The sequence below is a fragment of the Petromyzon marinus genome, chromosome 58 (genome assembly GCF_048934315.1).
Source record: "Petromyzon marinus isolate PM22_M1 ecotype Great Lakes invasive population chromosome 58, UKy_Petmar_22M1.pri1.0, whole genome shotgun sequence".
NCBI classification, from domain to species: domain Eukaryota; kingdom Metazoa; phylum Chordata; class Hyperoartia; order Petromyzontiformes; family Petromyzontidae; genus Petromyzon; species Petromyzon marinus.
Genome location: NC_133724.1, coordinates 3,671,880 through 3,693,179, shown reverse-complemented (window position 1 = coordinate 3,693,179; position 21,300 = coordinate 3,671,880). Strand labels below are relative to the sequence as shown.

Sequence of the window (21,300 nt, the reverse complement as noted above, 5' to 3'; positions counted from 1 at the left end):
TCACTAACTCAGCCCGACTCACTCACTCAGTCACTCACCCAGTCAGTCACTCAGTCACTCACTCAGTCACTAACTCAGCCCGACTCACCAAATCACCATCATTCACCCAGTCCACGTGACGGCTTTAATAACTGTACGCATGTTGAACTTTTTTCGCACCGTACGTAGCCAACCGTGCTATAATCGGAGTTACGGGGGGGGGGGGGGGGGGTTAAGAACAACAAACTAAACACACAAAAAGCAGTTCTAAAGAAATTAGGGTAATTTTTCAATCCGGATGATTATTTAAAAGTGCGTAAGCTCCCAGTGGCTTTCTAACATCGGAGGGAAGAACGTTCCAGACGGCCGCGGGATCGCATCTGAAAGCGCCGCGTGATGCCGCGACTACCCTCTTTGTCCGCCGGTCGGGTGGCGGAGGGTTGCGACGACGCAGCATTGGACGTGCGCGGCGTTTTCTCACCCGACCCCCACTCACACACACACACAAAAAACCACAAATAAAAATAAATCAATTAGCAGTCCGTAATAGCGCTCTCGCGAATAGGTTGCCGCTGCTGCCGCCGCACGTGTTAAACCGTACCCAGCCCTAGTGCGCCACGGGGGGGTGGGTGGGTGGGGTGAGGGCGGGGGGGGGCTCACGTGACCGGGCAGCAGAGAGCAGAGCAAGCTAAATTAGGGTTACGCAACCCAGCCACCCCAGCTGTACCCCCCCCCCCACAAAGACAAAGACGGCCCCTACCCCCACCCACCCCCCCCCAACCCTGCCCAGCACACACAACATGCAACACAAATACCAAATACATCCCGCACGCAACGTACACGAAGACAAAGGTCCCCCGTGTAGCGCCAACAGACTGTGTGGGGGCAAGTGCTGCTCGGAGCGCAGCAGCTATAAAGGCCGAGGCAAAGGCACGCGAGGCGGTGGGTGGCCCCGTGTGGAGTGGAACTTCTTTCCCAGCGTTACGCAGCCAACCGTGGGGTGGCCATCACCACGCCCGGCCGCCTTTGTCTCCCCAGTGGCGATGTTTACATATATATGGGGCCACACCTGGCGGGGGGGGGGGGGGGGGTCAGATTTTTGTGACCGCGTTTGACGAGGGAATGGGTTTTTTGAGAAATGTGACGTCACATCAAAATGCGCAACTTTAAATAAATATATAATTGTTATAACAACGCTAATTGTGTTATAACAAAAGCACTCCTACAACATCAGAGTGCAGCGCCACGTTAAACACGCACTACAATGACAATAGTTTAAAGCGATTTGAAGCATGTTTTATTTTCAAAATGGAAAGATGTTTTTTTTGGGGGGGGGGCAGAGCTTTGTGACGTCATATTTGAGGGGGGGTCTGACTTTTTGCGACGCCGTGTGACGAGTGGGGGGGGGGCGGGGTCAAAAATCGTCCAAAATCGCGTGACGTCATTTATGGACTGGCCCCTATGCAGCAGGTGGTCATTTGAGGCTGAGTCGACCTAGGCGGAGGCCCAGGACCGGTTCAGATGAAATCGTCACTTGGTGTTGGTTGCCGTGAGCGGTGAATCGATCTCGGGTCGCCGGGGATCGTAGCGCAGCGCCCTGACCACCACTGCACTACCGCTCCCACCACCACCACCATCACCATCCCCACCACCATCACCATCCCCACCACCACCACCATCCCCACCACCACCACCCCTCCCACCGCACCTCGCATGTCCCGCACGATGCTGAGGAGGCGGTAGGCCCTAATCCAGCAGCAGATTGACTAAAGGGCTTTACGCCAACTCTACGTGGACAAGACCCACGGCTTCTTCTCTCCAAGCCCATCCTTGCCTCCATCCCCACAGTAATTCCCGTACCCACTAAACCTCTCCGCCCCCCCCACCCCCATACACCATCCCTGTTCACCGAATCGCCATTCGCTACCCTAAATTGCACCACTTACAGCCGCTGTGAAGCGCCTTGGATAAGGGCTCTAAATAAATATAAGACGAGAAATACGAGTCGATTTTTTTTTATTCGCCAGATACGCTGAGTTTAATTTTAATAGTCATTCTAACGAGCTATTTTTGCTTTACTTCCTTACACCACGGACGGTCACATTCACCAAAGTAGCCATTTTGGTCACGACTACGAATGTATCGAGCAGCAAAAAAACACGAAGCAGGTTCGATATTCGCCTCCATTCCTCGTTTACCCAATCCGCATTTTATTGCCCGATCCGTGTCACGTATTCCAGTGCGTCCGTTATCACCCACCGCTTCAGGAACACACACACACACAATGACGACATTATTAAATAGCTAATAACACGCATCTTGAAAATTACAACGACGATTCAATGGCAAGCTTCACCGACATTCTGAACATCTGGGCTTGCAGGGTAGTGATGGGTGGTGGTTATTGGTGGTACAGACACTATGATCGTATTTTATATTTAAAGAGCACCTTAGCTCGAAGCGTTCCATATATCCGAGCTATGGATATACCGTTTGTCCCTTCACAGCAAAGCTATCGGTTAAACGCCTCGCCACAACGCAGGAAGCGATCCCCGTGTAGCCTTCAACAGACTTATCAGATTCTTTGGGTCTTTCGGTGAAGCCACGTAGATAGAAAAAGTACATTTACATATTTAAAAAAAATGATGAAAATAATAATAACACGACGGTTTGATCGCAACACGAGCAATCGTCATCAGGTGAAAAAAATACAGCTTCAACAGACTGTTGGGGCAAGTGCTGTTAGGGAGCGGCACCTATGAAGGCCAGAGCGGCACACGAGGGGGTTGGTGGCCAGCACCACGCCCGACCGCCTTTGTCTCTCCAGTGGCGATGTTCACACACCGCACCAGGCACTCATTTTAGGCTGAGCCGACCTAGGGGAGGCCCAGGACCGGTTCAGATAATCGTCACTGGTGGTGTTGGCCGTGAGCGGGTATCGAGTTCATAGCGCAGCGCGCTAATCGCTACACCACCGCTCCTCACACACACACACACAAAGACCCCCCATATAGCCTTAACAGACTATAGGGGCAAGTGCTGTTAGCGAGCACCTATGAAGGCCGGAACGGCACACGAGGGGGTGGGTGGCCAGCATCACGCCCGGCCGCCTTTGTCTCCCTAGTGGCGATGTTCACACACCGCACCAGGTCCTCATTTTAGGCTGAGCCGACCTAGGGGAGGCCCGGGACCGGTTCAGATAATCGTCACTGGTGTTGGCCGTGAGCGGGAATCGAACCCGGGTCGCCAGGTTCATAGCGCAGCGTAGCGCTAACCGCTACACTATCGCTCCCCACACAGACAGACACACACAGACACACACCTCACTCCTACCATCACCACCATCACCGCCGCTGCTAGCACGATGCCAACGTTCTCTCTGTTGTTGTATCAGGCCGCCCACCCACCCCACGCACAGACACGGGCGCGCTCGAATACAGGCACCGACAGCGAAAAGCGTGGTGCAGTGTGGTTGAGATGCGAATTGATGTTTCCCGTCGCAGATTAAAGGGACAGCGTCAAAACCCCGAGCTATCTGGTGTAGCTGATCCTTCATCGCGTGCTGCCCGCGGAGATTGAAGGGGGTCTCGGCTGGGGTGTCGGCTAGGGGGGAGATCTTCTTTGGTTCTTTCGGTAAAGTCACGTAGAATGAGAATAAAATAATAAATTGATAATTAGATCATTTATTATTTTATTCTCATTCTACGTGACTTTACCGAAAGAACCAAAGAAGATGAATCCTTGCAGTCACGAAAGCTTTAAATCGAAATTTAGGGGGGAGATGTTAACTGCTGGGGCTAGCGCGGATCGGAGCCTGGCACAGCTTGGCACAGGAGTAGGGGGCCGTCCATAAATGACGTCACGCACCTAGGGGGGGAGGGGGTCAGATATTTGTGACGATTTGTGACGAAGTGGGGGGGTTGGACAAATGTGACGTCACATCAAAATGCGCAACTTTAAATGAATATAGACACGACACGTTCTGCTTAATTAAATAGACTTTTCAATAAACGTTTTCTCCTACAACATCAGAGTGCAGCGCCACATTAAACACGCGCCGCAACGACGACAATAGTTTAAAGCGATTTGAAGCTTTAAAAAAAAATCGTCCCAAGATCGCGTGACGTCATTTAAAAAAATCGTCCAAAATCGCGTGACGTCATTTAAAAAAAGCGTCCAAAATCGCGTGACGTCATTTATGGACGAACCCCTTGGTTGGCGCGGCAGTTGGGGCAGGTTTCTCGGGTCCCGCCCTCAACCCGGCCATGCGCCCTCCTCCATCCACGCCAGCAGCGAGAACGTAGGCCACGGGATCCGAAGTCCACGATCGGCATGCGGGCTGAAGTGCGTGGCCACTCGTCGTGAGAGTTTCCCGCTCAGAAATCCATGAAATAAAGGGTAACAATGATTTACATTTGTAAAGTGGCGCATTTCGTCCGTAGAATCCCGGCAATGCGACAGCGCGCGAAGGAAAGGCAGGCAAATAGGCAGAACCTGACTGGGTGAATGACCAGAACTAGCGGGTGAAGGGCAGTTTACCCACTCACTCACTCACCTGCTCACTCACCCACTCACACACCCACTCACTCATCTACTCGCTCACCTACTCACTCACCCACTCACTCACCCACTCATCCACTCACTCACCCACTCACTCACCCACACACTCACCAACTCACTCACCCACTCACTCACTCACTCACCCACTCACTTACCCACTCACTCACCCATTCATCCACTCACTCACCTACTCACTCACCCACTCACACACCCACTCACTCACTCACCCACTCACCCGCTCACTGACCTACTCATTCACCCACTCAATCACCCACTCACTCATCTACTCACTCACCTACTCACTCATCACTCACTCACCCACTCATCCACTCACCCACTCACTCACCCACTCACTCACCCACTCACTCACTCACCCACTCACCCGCTCACTTACCTACTCACTCACCCACCCACTCACCTACTCACTCACCTACTCACTCACCCACCCATTTACTCACATACCCACTCACCTACTCACTCACTCACCTACTCACTCACTCACCCACTCACTCACTCACCCACTCACCTACTCAGTCACCCACTCACACACCCACCACTCACCCACCCACTCACCCACTCACTCACCTACTCATTCACCCACTCACTCACTCACCCGCTCACTCACCCACTCACCCACTCACTCACCTACTCATTCACCCACTCACTCACTCACCCACTCACTCACCCACCCACTCACCCACTCACTCACCGACTCATTCACCCACTCACTCACCTACTCATTCACCCACTCACTCACCCACCCATTTACTCACTCACTCACCCACTCACTCACCTACTCACTCATCCACTCACTCACTCACCCACTCACTCACTCACTCACCCACTCACTCACCCACCCATTTACTCACTCACTCACCCACTCACTCACCTACTCACTCACCCACTCACTCACCCACTCACTCACCCACCCACTCATTCACTCAGAACCTGCAGGGTAAAAGGCGAGAACTTGGGGGGAGGGGGGTGGGGAGTAAAGTCCAATTTAAAGATATTTCAAAACGTACTTAAACGGTCTTCTTCGGTTCTTTCGGTAAAGTCACGTAGAACGAGAATAAAATAATAAATTGATAAAATAAAATAACACAATAAAATTCTCACAGTACTTAAACAGCTTCTAGCGACTCCGATAGTCTCATGAGCCAGGGCAGCCGCGCATCCCCATCAGCGCACGAACCCTCGGGAGTCTTTATAGAAGAAAGCTCTCACAGCGATCCCGTTGGTTAAAGTCAACACGGATCTGTCCCGCCGCTTCCAGCACGGAAGAGTTGGCCAAAATCCTCCTCGGTGCGCGGCACTCTGCAACAGCCTGTGGTTCTTCACGATAACAGAATGTTTTTTTTCCTTTTACGGCAATGAAACGGTTGTGTTAAGATGTTTAAACGGGCAAACATAATCCTGTTTTTTTTTTCTCAAGGAATCCTGTCTGCATTAACCACACACAGTGTCTGCGGTGGACATGCAAACAACAACAAAAAGAACACGCTCTGACAAATGTACTCGCATTGTCTTTGAAACCGATTGGCCCACACCGGAGAAAGGATTGACTTCTGTTTTGGTATTTCAGCATCCGAACACGACTGTTTTATTGCCGATAAGGGTCAAAACTATTGTTATATTCAAACTTGATTTGACGCGTTCGTAACTGCAGGAATTTATTCTTTGGTTCTTTCGGTAAAGTCACGTAGAAACAGAAAATAATAAATTAAATTACATAATTTAATTCATATTTCGAAGTTCACTAGATTTGCCTCTCCCCCACCTGTACCTGACGATGATTGCTTGCCCCGCAATCGAAACGTCGCGTGATATTATGCAATTTAATCCATTATTTTCCATTTCTACGTGACTTTACCGAAAGAACCAAAGAACACTTTTTTTTTCCCTTTACGATGGAAAAACTGGACATGATTCCAGATGTACATCCAAGTAAAGTTGTTAGCCATGGGCAATGCAGCAAAATCCACTGCTGTACTATACTGCCAAATCTACGCTCTCAGCCTTCCCCACCGGCGCTGACCAGCGCTGTGAAGTATGCTAAAAGATCACACTCTCGCGATGGATTCCCATTGGGGCTGTACAAATGCGCAGTCAAGTTCAAGTTTCATGTATTAGGTATAGCCCTGTGAGCCATGCGGCTCCTTAGTCGGGTGCAACCGCAACAAACAAAATATGAATCTACATTGCAGAAAACTATTACACCACAACCAGACCACAATAAAGCTACAAAAACAATGTAACAACAGTAATCATAGGAACTGTGATGTTAAATTTAACAATAAACGATATACATAACACGTACGACAAAACCTGCAGCCATAGCTGGCAGCACGACACTCCCAGTGTATGATGTGTTAGTGAGTCAGCAGCAGCGTGAGTCAGTGTATGATGTGCGAGTCACTGTATGATGTGTGAGTCAGTGTATGATGTGTTAGCGCACGATGAGTGAATCAGTGTATGATGTGCGAGTGAGCCAGCACACGATGAGTGAACCTGTGTACGATGAGTGAATGGGTCAGTGGTTGTGCGAGTGTATGATGTGTGAGTGAGTAAGCGCATGATGATCGCAGTCCTGCTTGACAAACTAAATGTTTTTTTTAATGAATTAAATTGCATAATATCATGCGACGTTTCGTTTGCGGGGCAAGCAATCATCATCAGGTACAGGTGGGGGAGAGGCAAACCTAGTGAACTTAGAAATATAAATTAAATTATGTAATTAAATTTATTATTTTCTATTTCTACGTGACTTTACCGAAAGAACCAAAGAATATTGTTATGTTTTTAATACTGGCAGGAAAGGTTCGAGGGCGGGCGGGCGGGGCTGGCTACTTTCGCCGATGAAGACATCGTCAGTGCGAAGGGTCGCCACGCATTTGAAACCATTGCTGTTTGAAGGCAGCACTACGACATTGATGATGATGTTGGGGGTGGTGTTGTGACTCTTCGTGATTTGTCGGGGGGGTTCGCAAGTCAGAGGAGCGCTGCTCCGCGGAGTCTCCACGTCCCATCGGGAGGGGGTCTCGATGCGCGTGGCTGGGGAGGGTGCTGGTTTACCTCCCATGGTGAACATGAAAAATACAAAGATCCCACGTATAGCCTGTAACAGACTGTAGGGGAAAGTGCCGTTAGCGAGCACCTTATGAAGGCCGGCACGGCACACGAGGGGGTGGGTGTTCGACACCACTCCCGGCCGCCTTTGTCTTCCTAGTGGCGATGTTTACACATCTCACCGGGTACTCATTTGAGGCTGAGTCGACCTATGGGAGGCCCAGGACCGGTTCAGATCATTATCGTCACTGGGTGTTGGCCGTGAGCGGGGAATCGAACTCGGCTCGCCAGGTTCGTAGCGCAGCGTAGCGCTAAACGCCACGCCACCGCTCCCCACGTGATCGCACACTGTGACCAGCATCGACCAAAAGCATCCCACGGCTGATGAATGAACGCTGCTAATTGCTCAGCTGGGATTTACACAGAGCGGCAGCAGTCGCCCACCACCCTTCACCCCTCCACCCCCAACCACCGCGACAGCTGGGCAGGACCCTCCTGCAAAGGGGTTCTCGGGTGTCAGTGAGGATCTCCGGGATAAACGAGCGCAGAGCTAAAATTAAACTTCGTGGGACATTCTAGATTTGAAGTTTTCGTGACTGCAACGATCCATGCTCTTTGCTTCTTTCGGTAAATTCACGTAGGGTAAAAAAACAAACAAAATGAAGTTAATCAAATCACGACGTTTGGATGAGGAGGGGGAGGGAGGTCTGCGGGGGTGGTTGTGGAGATGGTGTGGGTGGCGTTGGATTAGGAGGGGGTGCGGAGGGGGGTAGGATGATGGGGGGGCGGCTTTGGATGAGGAGGAAGCTGTGGGGGATGATTGGGGAGGTGGAGGGGGGGGGGTTGGATGATGGGGGGGGGGGGTAGATGGAGGTTTGGATGAGGAGAGGGGGCAGGTGGGAAGGATTAGAGGAGGGGGGGGGTAAGGAGGTGAGAAGGAGTGGTGGAACACTCGACAATGTTCGGGAATCGTCCTCTGATCAGGGACACTGGCGGCAAGGGACGTCACGAGGGGCTCAGCGGGATGCTGGTAGTCGTAGTCGGTGTTGCTAGTAGTCGTAGTCGGTGTTGCTAGTAGTTATAGTCGGTGTTGCTAGTAGTCGGTGTTGCTAGTAGTTATAGTCGGTGTTGCTAGTAGTCAGTGTTGCTAGTAGTCATAGTCGGTGTTGCTAGTTGTCGTAGTCAGTGTTGCTAGTAGTCGTAGTCGGTGTTGCTAGTAGTCGTAGTCGGTGTTGCTAGTAGTTGTAGTCAGTGTTGCTAGTAGTCGTAGTCGGTGTTGCTAGTAGTCGTAGTTGGTGTTGCTAGTAGTCGTAGTTGGTGTTGCTAGTAGTTGTAGTCAGTGTTGCTAGTAGTCGTAGTCGGTGTTGCTAGTAGTTGTAGTCGGTGTTGCTAGTTGTCGTAGTCGGTGTTGCTAGTAGTCGTAGTCGGTGTTGCTAGTAGTCGTAGTCGGTGTTGCTAGTAGTTGTAGTCGGTGTTGCTAGTGGTCGTAGTCGGTGTTGCTAGTAGTCGTAGTCGGTGTTGCTAGTGGTCGTAGTTGGTGTTGCTAGTAGTCGTAGTCGGTGTTGCTAGTGGTCGTAGTTGGTGTTGCTAGTTGTCGTAGTCGGTGTTGCTAGTAGTCATAGTCGGTGTTGCTAGTGGTCGTTGTCGGTGTTGCTAGTAGTCGTAGTCGGTGTTGCTAGTGGTCGTAGTCGGTGTTGCTAGTTGTCGTAGTCGGTGTTGCTAGTAGTCGTAGTCGGTGTTGCTAGTCATCGTAGTCGGTGTTGCTAGTAGTAGTAGTCGGTGTTGCTAGTAGTCGTAGTCGGTGTTGCTAGTCATCTTAGTCGGTGTTGCTAGTAGTAGTAGTCGGTGTTGCTAGTAGTCAGTGTTGCTAGTAGTCATAGTCGGTGTTGCAGAGGAGGGGGGAGGCAGGGGGGGCAGAGGGGAGCAGAGGGGGGGGGGGGGTGCAGTGGGGGGGGGTGCAGAGGGAGGAAGGGGGGCACGCCGGTAAATCGGTCAGACACCGCAGTTTCGCTCCCATAGCGTGGCAGCGGTTGTTTGGTCGACAACATTTGTTGTCGTGAAAATATCAGACGTCCATCGCGAGCAGCTGGCAAATCGCTAAACGTAGAACATTTCGCAGAGCGAGAGTTTTGATGGGCCCGGATAGGAACTTTAGATTATTTTCCTTATGCTTTGAAGGCGGAATAGAACGGAGCCAAACAAAAACGAGGCAACTAAACTTCTTTAAAAAAAAAAAAACACCCTCAAAAATAGTTTTATTTCGGCAGGTCAGGCCCCGCTGAGCAGTGTAGCTCTCTCTTGTTTCAGAAGCGACTCTGGTCATCGCAAATGACAGCGCACCGAAGTGGCCTCATCGTCATCGGTATCATCATCGCGTGGAAATTCATCGCAGCCAAACATTCTAAACGCGTGTTTCCAAGTGTGGAGGGGGTGAAAAAAATAACCCCCGGAGGACCCGGAGACAATCCACGTGACCACAGGGAGAGAGAAAGAGAGACACGCAAACTCCAAATACACAGCAGGCGTCGTCGTCAGCATCAGGATCGAACCCACGACCTCCTGCATACCAGGCGAGGTAATTAACATCTCCTATCCACCGTGGTGATGATGATGAGAGACGCGCAAACTCAAAATATACAGGAGGCGTCAGGGTCAGGATCGAACCCACGACTTCCCGTATACCAGACGGGGTAGTTAACATCTCCTAGCCACCGTGGTGATGATGATGAGAGACGCGCAAACTCAAAATATACAGGAGGCGTCAGGGTCGGGTTCGAACCCACGACTTCCCGTATACCAGTCGAGGTAGTTAACATCTCCTAGCCACCGTGTTGATGATGATGAGATACGCGCAAGCTGAAAATATACAGGAGGCGTCAGGGTCGGGATCGAACCCACGACTTCCCGTATACCAAGCGAGGTAGTTAACATCTCCTAACCACCGTGTTGATGATGATGAGAGACGCGCAAGCTGAAAATATACAGGAAGCGTCAGGGTCGGGATCGAACCCACGACTTCCTGTATACAAGGCGAGGTAGTTAACATCTCCTAGCCACCGGGGCTCCCCGTAATAATCGCGTCTCAGGGATGTAGGCGACGAACAACAACGCCAGTATCCCGGGGGGAAGGGGGCCGCGGGTGGTGGGTGGTGGTGGGGGGGGGGGGGACCTTGCGTTTGCACGACGTTTCGCGACTCTGCCCTTGTTTTTATTTATCTTTTATTTCTGAGCAACTCGAGCCGAGCAAAGATTAAAAAAAAAATTAACCGAACCGGTGGAGCGGAGCGGGCCAGGGGCCCCCGGTGGCTCAGGGGGCCGCGGGGGCCACTTCCGAGGCCACAACTGCACAAATCATCTGCGCGCGACACTCCCACCGAGCAGTCGATGGCACGCGACTGCGGTATCGCGCCCGCGACACAAATCGCGACAAAAATATAAAATTTCGATTTAAAGCTTTCGTGACTGCAGGGATTCATCTTCTTGGTTCTTTCGGTAAAGTCACCACGTGGAATGGAAATGAAATGATGAAAATAAAACATGATCAAAAATGAAATGTTTTATTTTTGTTTTATTATTGTATTTCCATTCTACGTGACTTTACCGAAATAACCAAGAAGAAACGTATAAAAGTTGAAGATTTTCGTTTTGTCTTTTTCGGTGCGTGTTACTTTTCGCTCAGCCGATGGTCTTCCTGCTACCCACCACCTCTGCTACCGCCCTAGCCATTAGCACGGTTGGCTTGGTACGGCGAGAAAAATAAGTTCAACGTAAATTTTGACTTAAAACTGTCGTGACTGCAGGAATTAATATTATACGGTTATTTCGAGCAAAGTCACGTAGATAGAAAAAATAATAACAATCAAATAATAAAAATAAAGCGAATAGAAAAAATGTATTCACTTTATTTGTATGTTTATTATTTTATTGATATTATAAAAAAATAAAAATAAAGTGAATGAAAAATTATACGAAATATATATTTTTTAATTTTATTAAAATTATAATCTTAGTTTTTTCAGTAAAGTCACGTTGAAGGGAAACAACAAAATAATAAAATATATAACAATTTTTTTAATTTTATTATTTTGTTGTTTCACTTCAACGTGACTTTACCGAAAAAACTAAGAATATGAATTACTGCAGTCACGAAAGCTTTAAATCAAAATTTTATTAAAATTGTTATTATTTTATTGTTATTATTTTTTTCCATCTTCGCGACTTTACCGAAAGAACCAGAGAATACGTTCAACGTCGTGCACACACACGTTGTGCATTCTTACTCTCATCCCCACAACAGCCGTGACCATAGCGAGTATAGCGATACCTGATGTGTACACGAATCATCAAAAACAACAAAAATGGACGACGCGCGTGCTCGTCGTGATGAGTTGCACGATGCAGCCTCCCACACGTGTCTCTCTTCAGAACCGCTGTTGTTGTTGATGTTGAGTTTGTTGTTGTGTGTTAAAGGCGGTCGGCCGTGGTGCTGGCCACCCACCCCCTCGTGTACCGTTCCGGCCTTCATAGGTGCTGCTCGCTAACAGCACTTGCCCCAACGTTCTGTTAAAGCTACACAGGTAAGGCCAACAGCGCCCGAAATGAGCGCTGTTGGCTTTACGTACGGTGCGAAAGAAGTCCAACACACACACACACAGGCAACATGAAATAGGAGAATGAGGGTCAATTGCCCCGAGACAACGCTCATTATATCGTCTTCTCTTTAAGACCACAACCGTCTCATAAAATTGGCGAAACGTGTTGTATGATCATTGTTGTTGTTTATTCGAAGCTTTCGTGACTGCAGGAGTTGTCGATATCTTCTTTGGTTCTTTCGGTAAAGTCACGTAGAATGAGAATAAAATAATAAATTGATAAAATAAAATAACACAATAATATTCTCACGACGTTTCGGCCACAACACAAGCGGCCTTCATCAGGTGAAGGGACGAGACTGTCTGGTAGGACAGCGCTGGAGTGAAAAAGCCACGCTCAGATCACGACCTTTAAGCTGTGTGAGAAGAAACAAAGCGCCTTGACAAAGGAATTAGCATATAATTTAGCATTGAAATGGCTGAGTGATTAGCTTGTGACTGGTCACAGAAATGGCTATGTTAAAGTTAAAGCATACACATCCGCAGAGGCACCCCTTGACAAAGGAATTAGCATAGAATTTAGCATTGAAATAGCTAAGTTAAAGCATACACATCCGCAGAGGCACCCCTTGACAAAGGAATTAGCATAGAATTTAGCATTGAAATAGCTGAGTGATTAGCTTGTAACTGGTCACAGAAATAGCTATGTTAAAGTCAAAGCATACACATTCACCGAGGCACCTAGTACAAATCAAACAGGAGAATTTAGCATTGAAATAACTAGGCGAATTTAGCATTGAAATAACTGAGTGATTAGCTAGTGACTGGTCACAGAAATGGCTATGTTGAAGTCAAGGCCTACACATCTGAGCTATTCACAGTAACTGGGTATACAATACAATATATAATGAATACTACATAGTGAACCAATAAAAAAACTTAAATATAAATTACCTTAATGTTATAATCTTAGTTTTTTCGGTAAAGTCACGTTGAAGAGAAACAACAAAATAATAAAATATATATAAAACAATAAAAAAATTCTCACGACGTTTCGACCATAACTCAAACGGTCATCTTCAGGTGTGTTGGTTTGCATAAATGTATTTTTAAACGGCGCATTTATTTATTTATAAAAACGTTAGCGTCACGCGCAGCGATTTGGCAGTTTACCCAGGACTAGTCCATCTATATTTTGAAAAGAGGAGGGGGGAGACGAAATTTTTTTATAATGTATGCTGTCTGAAAGCCACTGTAAGCGTGAACAATCAATTAAGAACTGAAATGGTTTATCAAATCTTTCCAATGATTGCTAAGATAGAATCCATCTTCTCGGTTGAAATTGTCTCTGTGCTTGTATATGTGGATAGCCTCATGAACGAATCTCTCATGGAAGCCAGATGGCTTACAAAGAACCTCTGTCTTGGAAAAGTCAATGGCATGTGAGCCTACTGAATTAGAACAATGATCTGCTACGGCCGAGGTGTTGGTCCTACCGTGTTTAAGGTCTGCTTTATGTTCACGAATGCGGTCCGAGACATGGCGTTTGGTTTCTCCAATGTAACTACTACCACAGAGGCAACTTAGTTTGTAGACACCAGGGTATTGTATGTCCGGAATCACATCTTTTACAGACGGAACCAGATCACGGATTTTATGTAATGTGTTGAAACGGACCTGGATCTTGTGTTTATTCAAGATTTTGGAGATCTTTTTTGTGATCCCAGCAATGTAGGGTAAAGTGATGGTTTTGAAAGGCTCCTCAAGAGGGTTTTTCTTCATGGTTTGAGTGATAGCTTTGCGGATTGTATAGTCGGAGTAACCATTAGCCCTAAGAGCTTGGTGTACGTGCTTGAGTTCACTGCTTATGTGTTCCTGGTCGGATATGCATTGGGCTTTATGATACAGAGTCTTGATGAGAGAATTCTTCTGTGATGGATGGTGGTGGGAATCCGGTTTCAGATAAGCATCCGTTTCAACACATTACATAAAATCCCTGATCTGGTTCCGTCTGTAAAAGATGTGATTCCGGACATACAATACCCTGGTGTCTACAAACTAAGTTGCCTCTGTGGTAGTAGTTACATTGGAGAAACCAAACGCCATGTCTCGGACCGCATTCGTGAACATAAAGCAGACCTTAAACACGGTAGGACCAACACCTCGGCCGTAGCAGATCATTGTTCTAATTCAGTAGGCTCACATGCCATTGACTTTTCCAAGACAGAGGTTCTTTGTAAGCCATCTGGCTTCCATGAGAGATTCGTTCATGAGGCTATCCACATATACAAGCACAGAGACAATTTCAACCGAGAAGATGGATTCTATCTTAGCAATCATTGGAAAGATTTGATAAACCATTTCAGTTCTTAATTGATTGTTCACGCTTACAGTGGCTTTCAGACAGCATACATTATAAAAAAAATTTCGTCTCCCCCCTCCTCTTTTCAAAATATAGATGGACTAGTCCTGGGTAAACTGCCAAATCGCTGCGAGTGACGCTAGCGTTTTTTTATAAATAAATAAATGCGCCATTTTTAAATACATTTATGCAAACCAACACACCTGAAGATGACCGTTTGAGTTATGGTCGAAACGTCGTGAGAATTTTTTATTGTTTTATATATATTTTATTATTTTGTTGTTTCTCTTCAACGTGACTTTACCGAAAAAACTAAGAATATGAATTACTGCAGTCACGAAAGCTTTAAATCAAAATTTACCTTAATGTTATCAATCAACTCTATATTCTCCAATCAGCTAAGCTACCAACAATAAGTCGTTATATATCACAATGCTATATGGCGAAAAAATGGGTGGATTCTTACCCTCAACTTTAGCAACACGGATAGCTACGGGCCCCATTCAGACGGACGAGTTCATCCATGGTCGGAACAGAGGAGGGGGAGAGAGACAGCTGCGAGGCGCTATTATACTCCATGTTGTAAACCATACCATTAACCGTGGTGTGAGAGGTATTAAGAGTCAATGCTGGCGAAAGAGCTGCGGTCTGAAGGTCATCGTAAAATACAATTAATTAAGAACGGAAATGGTTAAAACATCTTTCCAATGGTTACTAAGCCAGAATCCATCTTCTCGGTTGAAATTGTCTCTGTGCTTGTATATGTTAATGTCCTCATGAACGAATCTCTCATGGTAGCCGTTTGGTTTGCAAAGAACCTCCGTCTTAGAGAAGTCAATGTCATGTGAGCCCACTGAATTATAACAGTGATCTGCCACGGCAGAGGAGTTCGTTCTACCGTGTTTCAAGTCTGCTTTATGTTCGCGGATGCGGTCCGAGATATGTCGTTTGGTTTCTCCAATGTAGCTACTACCACAGAGGCACTTTAGTTTGTAAACTCCCGGGTACTGTATGTCTGGAACAGCATCTTTTACAGATGGAACTAAATCACGGATTTTATGTACTGTGTTGAATCGGACCTGGATCTTGTGTTCATTCAGGATTTTGGAGATCTTTTTAGTGACCCCTGCAATGTAGGGTAAGGTGATGGTTTTGAGTGGCTCCACAAGAGGATCCTTCTTTATGACTGGAGTGATGGCTTTGCGGATTGTGTAGTCGGAGTAACCATTAGCCCTGAGAGCCTGGTGTACGTGCTTGAGTTCATTGGTAATGTGGTCCTGGTCGGAAATTCATTGGACTCTATGGTATAGAGTCTTGATGAGGGAGTTCTTCTGGGATGGATGGTGGTGGGAATCCGGTTTCAAGTAAGCATCTGTATGGGTAGCTTTCCTGTAGACAGAGTGGCTCATTGAACCATCATGTCTCCTTTTAATTAAGACATCCAAAAAGGGTAGTTTGCCATCTTTTTCGACCTCCATGGCAAATCTGATGGCTGGGTGTATGGAATTGATGTGGTCGCGGAATTGGTCTAGAGCAGGCTGGCCATGTGGCCAGATGACAAAGGTGTCATCCACGTACCTCTTCCATAAGGTCGGGCGTAGAGTGGCAGTCTGGATGGCGTCAGTTTCAAATTTTTCCATGAATACGTTGGCTACAACCGGAGATAGGGGGGAGCCCATTGGGGTGCCCTCAGTTTGTTTGTAGAAAGTTCCATTCCAGGTGAAGTATGTGTTGGTTAAGCAATGTCTCACCAGGGGGGGTACATCAGTATGCAGTCCTTGATGAACCAGGTCTTCAATGATAGCGATGGTGTCAGGTACCGGGACTTTGGTGAACAAGGACACCACATCAAAACTGACAAGCAGGTCGTCTGGGGACAGGGAAATGCCTTTGATTGTCGATACCAGGTGAGTAGAATTTAGTACTGCAGAGGTGTTTTTTCCAGTGAAAGGTCGCAGTATATCAGCAAGAAAACGTGCCATTTTATAGGTGAGGGAGTTGATAGTAGAGACGATGGGACGAAGGGGTGTATCTTCTTTGTGTATCTTTGGAAGGCCATATAATCTTGGTGGTCTGGCAGCAGAGGGTTTCAACGAGAACTGTTTGATCTTATCATTCACCAACAGCAGCAGTAGCAGCAGCAGCAGTAGTCGTAGCAATAGTAGTAGTAGCATCAGCTGTAGTAGCAGTAGTAGCAGCAACAACAGCAGTAGTAGCATCAACAGCAGCAGTAGTAGCAGCAGCAGTAGTAGGTAGCTGCAGCTGTAGTAGCGGCAGTAGTAGCTACAGCAGTATAAGCTGCAGCAGTAGTAGCTGCAGCAGTAGTAGCAGCAGTTGCAGCAGTAGTAGCAGCAGCAGTAGTAGCAGCAATAGTAGTAGCAACAGCTGTAACAGCAACAGCAGCAGAAGTAGCAGCAGAAATCACCATACAATTTACCCGCCCCTTCACCAGCTCGCCCGTCTTCCCCCACGACCGCCACTTCTCGGGCTAATCGCGCTGGGGCTGTGACACAAGACACGGCGACACGAGACACAGTCGAGTTGTTATTGCCGTAGTTCAGTCTGGTGATGAGTCCCAAGCTCAGTCTGGTGATGAGTCCGAAGCTCAGCCTGGTAATGAGTCCCAAGCTCAGTCTGGTGATGAGTCCAAAGCTCAGCCTGGTGATGAGTCCCAAGCTCAGTCTGGTGATGAGTCCGAAGCTCAGCCTGGTGATGAGTCCCAAGCTCAGTCTGTTGATGAGTCCGAAGCTCAGTCTGTTGATGAGTCCGAAGCTCAGTCTGTTGATGAGTCCGAAGCTCAGTCTGTTGATGAGTCCGAAGCTCAGTCTGTTGATGAGTCTGAAGCTCAGTCTGGTGATGAGTCCCAAGCTCAGTCTGTTGATGAGTCCGAAGCTCAGTCTGTTGATGAGTCCGAAGCTCAGTCAGATGATGAGTCCCTAGCTCAGTCTGGTGATGAGTCCGAAGCTCAGTCTGATGATGAGTCCCAAGCTCAGTCTGTTGATGAATCTCTAGCTCAGTCTGGTGATGAATCCCTAGCTCAGTCTGGTGATGAGTCCCTAGCTCAGTCTGGTGATGAGTCGGAAGCTCAGTCTGGTGATGAGTCCTTTAACTCAGTTTCGGTAATTTGCACTGCCCTCAATCCGGAGGTAAATTTGCCCCCAAAATCGATTTTTCGCTCCAGGTTAAGTGAATGTTTCCCTTCTAATTGACGGTGGCCTCTGTGTGTGTGCGATGTTCAATATCTCGAGCGTGATGCGGTGCTGTTGCTTTTGTTCCGATTTATTTTTTCATTTCATCGACTTAGTTTGTGTTTTATTATTATTATTGTGTGTGTTGCCACTTGGGTGAACCCATGCCACTATCGAGGCTAATCAGAATTTCATCCTGGTCTCTCGACTTCTCACCTGGTTACAGGAAACCGACTGGAACTCACTCATCATCTCAATCGTGTATCCACTCATCCACCATCTCACTCACCCACTCACTCATTCACCCACCATCTCACTCACTCACTCACCCATCATCTCACTCACTCACTCACCCACCCACTCACCCACCATCTCACTCACTCACCCACTTTACTCACTCACCAACTCACCCACCCACCCACTCATTCACCCACCATCTCACTCACTCACCCACTCATTCACCCACCATCTCACTCACTCACCCATCATCTCACTTAGCAACCCACTCACCCACCATCTCACTCACTCAACCATCATATCTCTCACTCACCCACCATCTCACCCAACCACCCACCCACTCATTCACCCACCATCTCACTCACCCACTCACTCACCATCTCATTCACCCACCAACTCACTCATTAACCCACCATCTCACTCACTCACCCACTCATTCACCCATCATCTCACTCACTCACCCACCATCTCACTCACTCACCCATCATCTCACTCACCCACCATCTCACCCACCACGCACTCACTCACCCACAATCTCACTCACTCATCCACCATCTCACTCACTCACCCATCATCTCACTCACCCACTCACTCATTTATCCACCATCTCACTCACCCACGCACTCATTTATCCATCATCTCACTCACTCACCATCTCACTCACCCACCCACTCATTCACCCACCCACTCATTCAACCATCATCTCACTCACTCACCCACCATCTCACTCACCCACTCATTCATACACCCACCATCTCATTCACCCACCCACCCACCATCTCACTCACTCACTCACCCACCATCTCACCCACCACGCACTCACTCACCCACAATCTCACTCACTCATCCACCATCTCACTCACCCATCATTTCACTCACCCACTCACTCATTCATCCACCATCTCACTCACCCACGCACTCATTTATCCATCATCTCATTCACTCACCATTTCACTCACCCACCCACTCATTCACCCACCCACTCATTCAACCATCATCTCACTCACTCACCCACCATCTCACTCACCCACTCATTCATTCACCCACCATCTCATTCACCCACCCACCATCTCACTCACTCACCCACCATCTGACCCACCATGCACTCACTCACCCACAATCTCACTCACTCATCCACCATCTCACTCACTCACCCATCATCTCACTCACCCACTCACTCATTCATCCACCATCTCACTCACCCACGCACTCATTCATCCATCATCTCACTCACTCACCATCTCACTCACCCACCCACTCATTCACCCACCCACTCATTCAACCATCATCTCACTCACTCACCCACCATCTCACTCATCCACTCATTAATTCACCCACCATCTCATTCACCCACCTACCCACCATCTCACTCACTCACCCACCATCTCACCCACTACGCACTCACTCACCCATAATCTCACTCACCCACTGATTCATTCACCCACCATCTCATTCACCCACCCACCCACCATCTCACTCACCCACCCACTCACTCACCCACCATCTCACTCACCCACCCACTCACTCACCCACCCACTCACTCACCCACGATCTCACTCACCCACTCATTCATTCACCCACCATCTCATTCACCCACCCATTCACCCACCATCTCACGCGATGGGACACGACCAGTGTTGCCCCCCCACCCCCCCCCCGACTTTATCGACCTCCATCGGATGATGGGCTCGAGTCAACCACCGCCCCACCCACGATTTGAACTCGCCGGCCGTGCGATTTCGAGCCCGCCCGCTCTGCCGCTTAGCCGCGGCGATTGACGAAGCGCGTCTGTTGTTGTTGGTGTTGTTGTCGGTGTTATTGGTGTTGTCGCCGCGTCTGCTTGTTAACGCGACCGTGATGCACGCGCACGAGTGAGCGCGCGCGCGAGAGAGAGAGAGAGAGCAAAGTTGGCGTGCGTTCTCGCGTGCACCGGCCGGGACCGATGAAAATCCCGACAGCTGCGTCGGGGACGCGCGGCCCCGACATTGCTCGCTCGCCGGTCCGCGTCCTTCACGTGCGCCCCCCTCCATCCCCACCCCTACCCCCCCACCCTCCCACCAGCCCCCCACTCTGCCTTCTCTCCGCGCAGAAATCTCAACCGCCGTGCGGCTCACGGCCCCCGCGCCGAGGAGAGGCGCAGCGATGAGCGAGCGCGGCGCGGATCGCCGCCGGCGGGCTCGAGGAGGAGAAGGCGCCGATCGTGCGTCCGGGCCCGCAACGGACGCACCGTGAAGAGGCCGCGCGCGCAGCCACGGGGATCTGAAGTTGTCTCGGAACGGGCGCACCAAAGTTCTGGCGTTTTTACGACGGCGGCGGTGACGATGATGATGATGGCGATGATGGCGGAGGCGAGGTCGATCGTGGCGATGGAGAATGCGGCGGTGGTGGCGGTGGTGGTGTCGTTCGACTGCTGAGCCACCAGAGCACCGCGCGTCTCTCCGCGCGTCCTCGCGGCTTCGTTAGTGCCGCAACCGGCTCGTCACCACCCCCCCCACCACCACCCCCCCCCCACCACCACCCCCCCCCCACCACCACCCCCCCCCCCCCAACCACCACCCCCAGCGGGAACTTTGTCAGCCTTGTCAACCTCTCGCTCCAGCGACCACTTCGCGGAGCGCGCGGTACCCGCCGACCCACACCCACTACCCCCTCCCCCCCCCCAGACAAACGCACCCCGGCACATGAGCCTTGAAGGCCGGGGGACAGTGGCGTTGGAGGGGCGACGTTCGTGAGCCATGAGTCACGGCGGAACGCTCTGGGGACGCTGCGCCACGACGCTCGCTCGCCTCGCGCCTGTCGAGTTTCAAGTTTGCCGGCGCGTGAAGAAGTTGACGTCGCCTGGAAGGGAACACTCGTCCCGCGGTGTTGCGTGAAGTGAGGTGTGCGTGCGTTGTTGTGTTGTGTTGTTGTGTTGGGGTGAGGGGAGCGGTGGTGAAGCGGTTAGCGCTGCGCTGCGCCATGAACCACGGCGACGCCGGTTTCGATTTCCCGCTCACGGCCAACACCAAGTGACGATTATCTGAACCGGTCCTGGGCCTCCCCTAGGTCGACTCAGCCTCAAATGAGTACCCGGTGCGGCGTGTAGTAAACATCGCCACTGGGGAGACAAAGGCGGTCGGGCGTGGTGCTGACCATCCACACCCCCTCGTGTACCGTTTGGGCCTTCATAGGTGCTGCTCGCTAACAGCACTTGCCCCTACAGTCTGTTACAGGCTATACGGGGGATCTTTGTCTTTGTTGTGTGTGTGTGGGGGGGGGTGCAAGCTAATCCGGCTGGCCCGGGGCGATTGCGGGAAGCACGCGGCACGGTCGC

The 21,300-nt window shown here is 49.6% G+C and overlaps 1 long non-coding RNA gene across 1 annotated transcript in view; it reads left to right on the top strand.

Annotated features, from left to right (window-relative positions):
* LOC142905734 (uncharacterized) overlaps nucleotides 1-20,490 on the top strand; it is a 30,183-nt gene extending 9,693 nt beyond the window's left edge. The window contains exon 3 of the long non-coding RNA XR_012929757.1: nucleotides 20,049-20,490. This is a non-coding gene — a long non-coding RNA (uncharacterized LOC142905734). The remainder of the gene's footprint in view (nucleotides 1-20,048) is intronic.
* The last annotated feature ends 810 nt before the right edge of the window (nucleotides 20,491-21,300 follow it).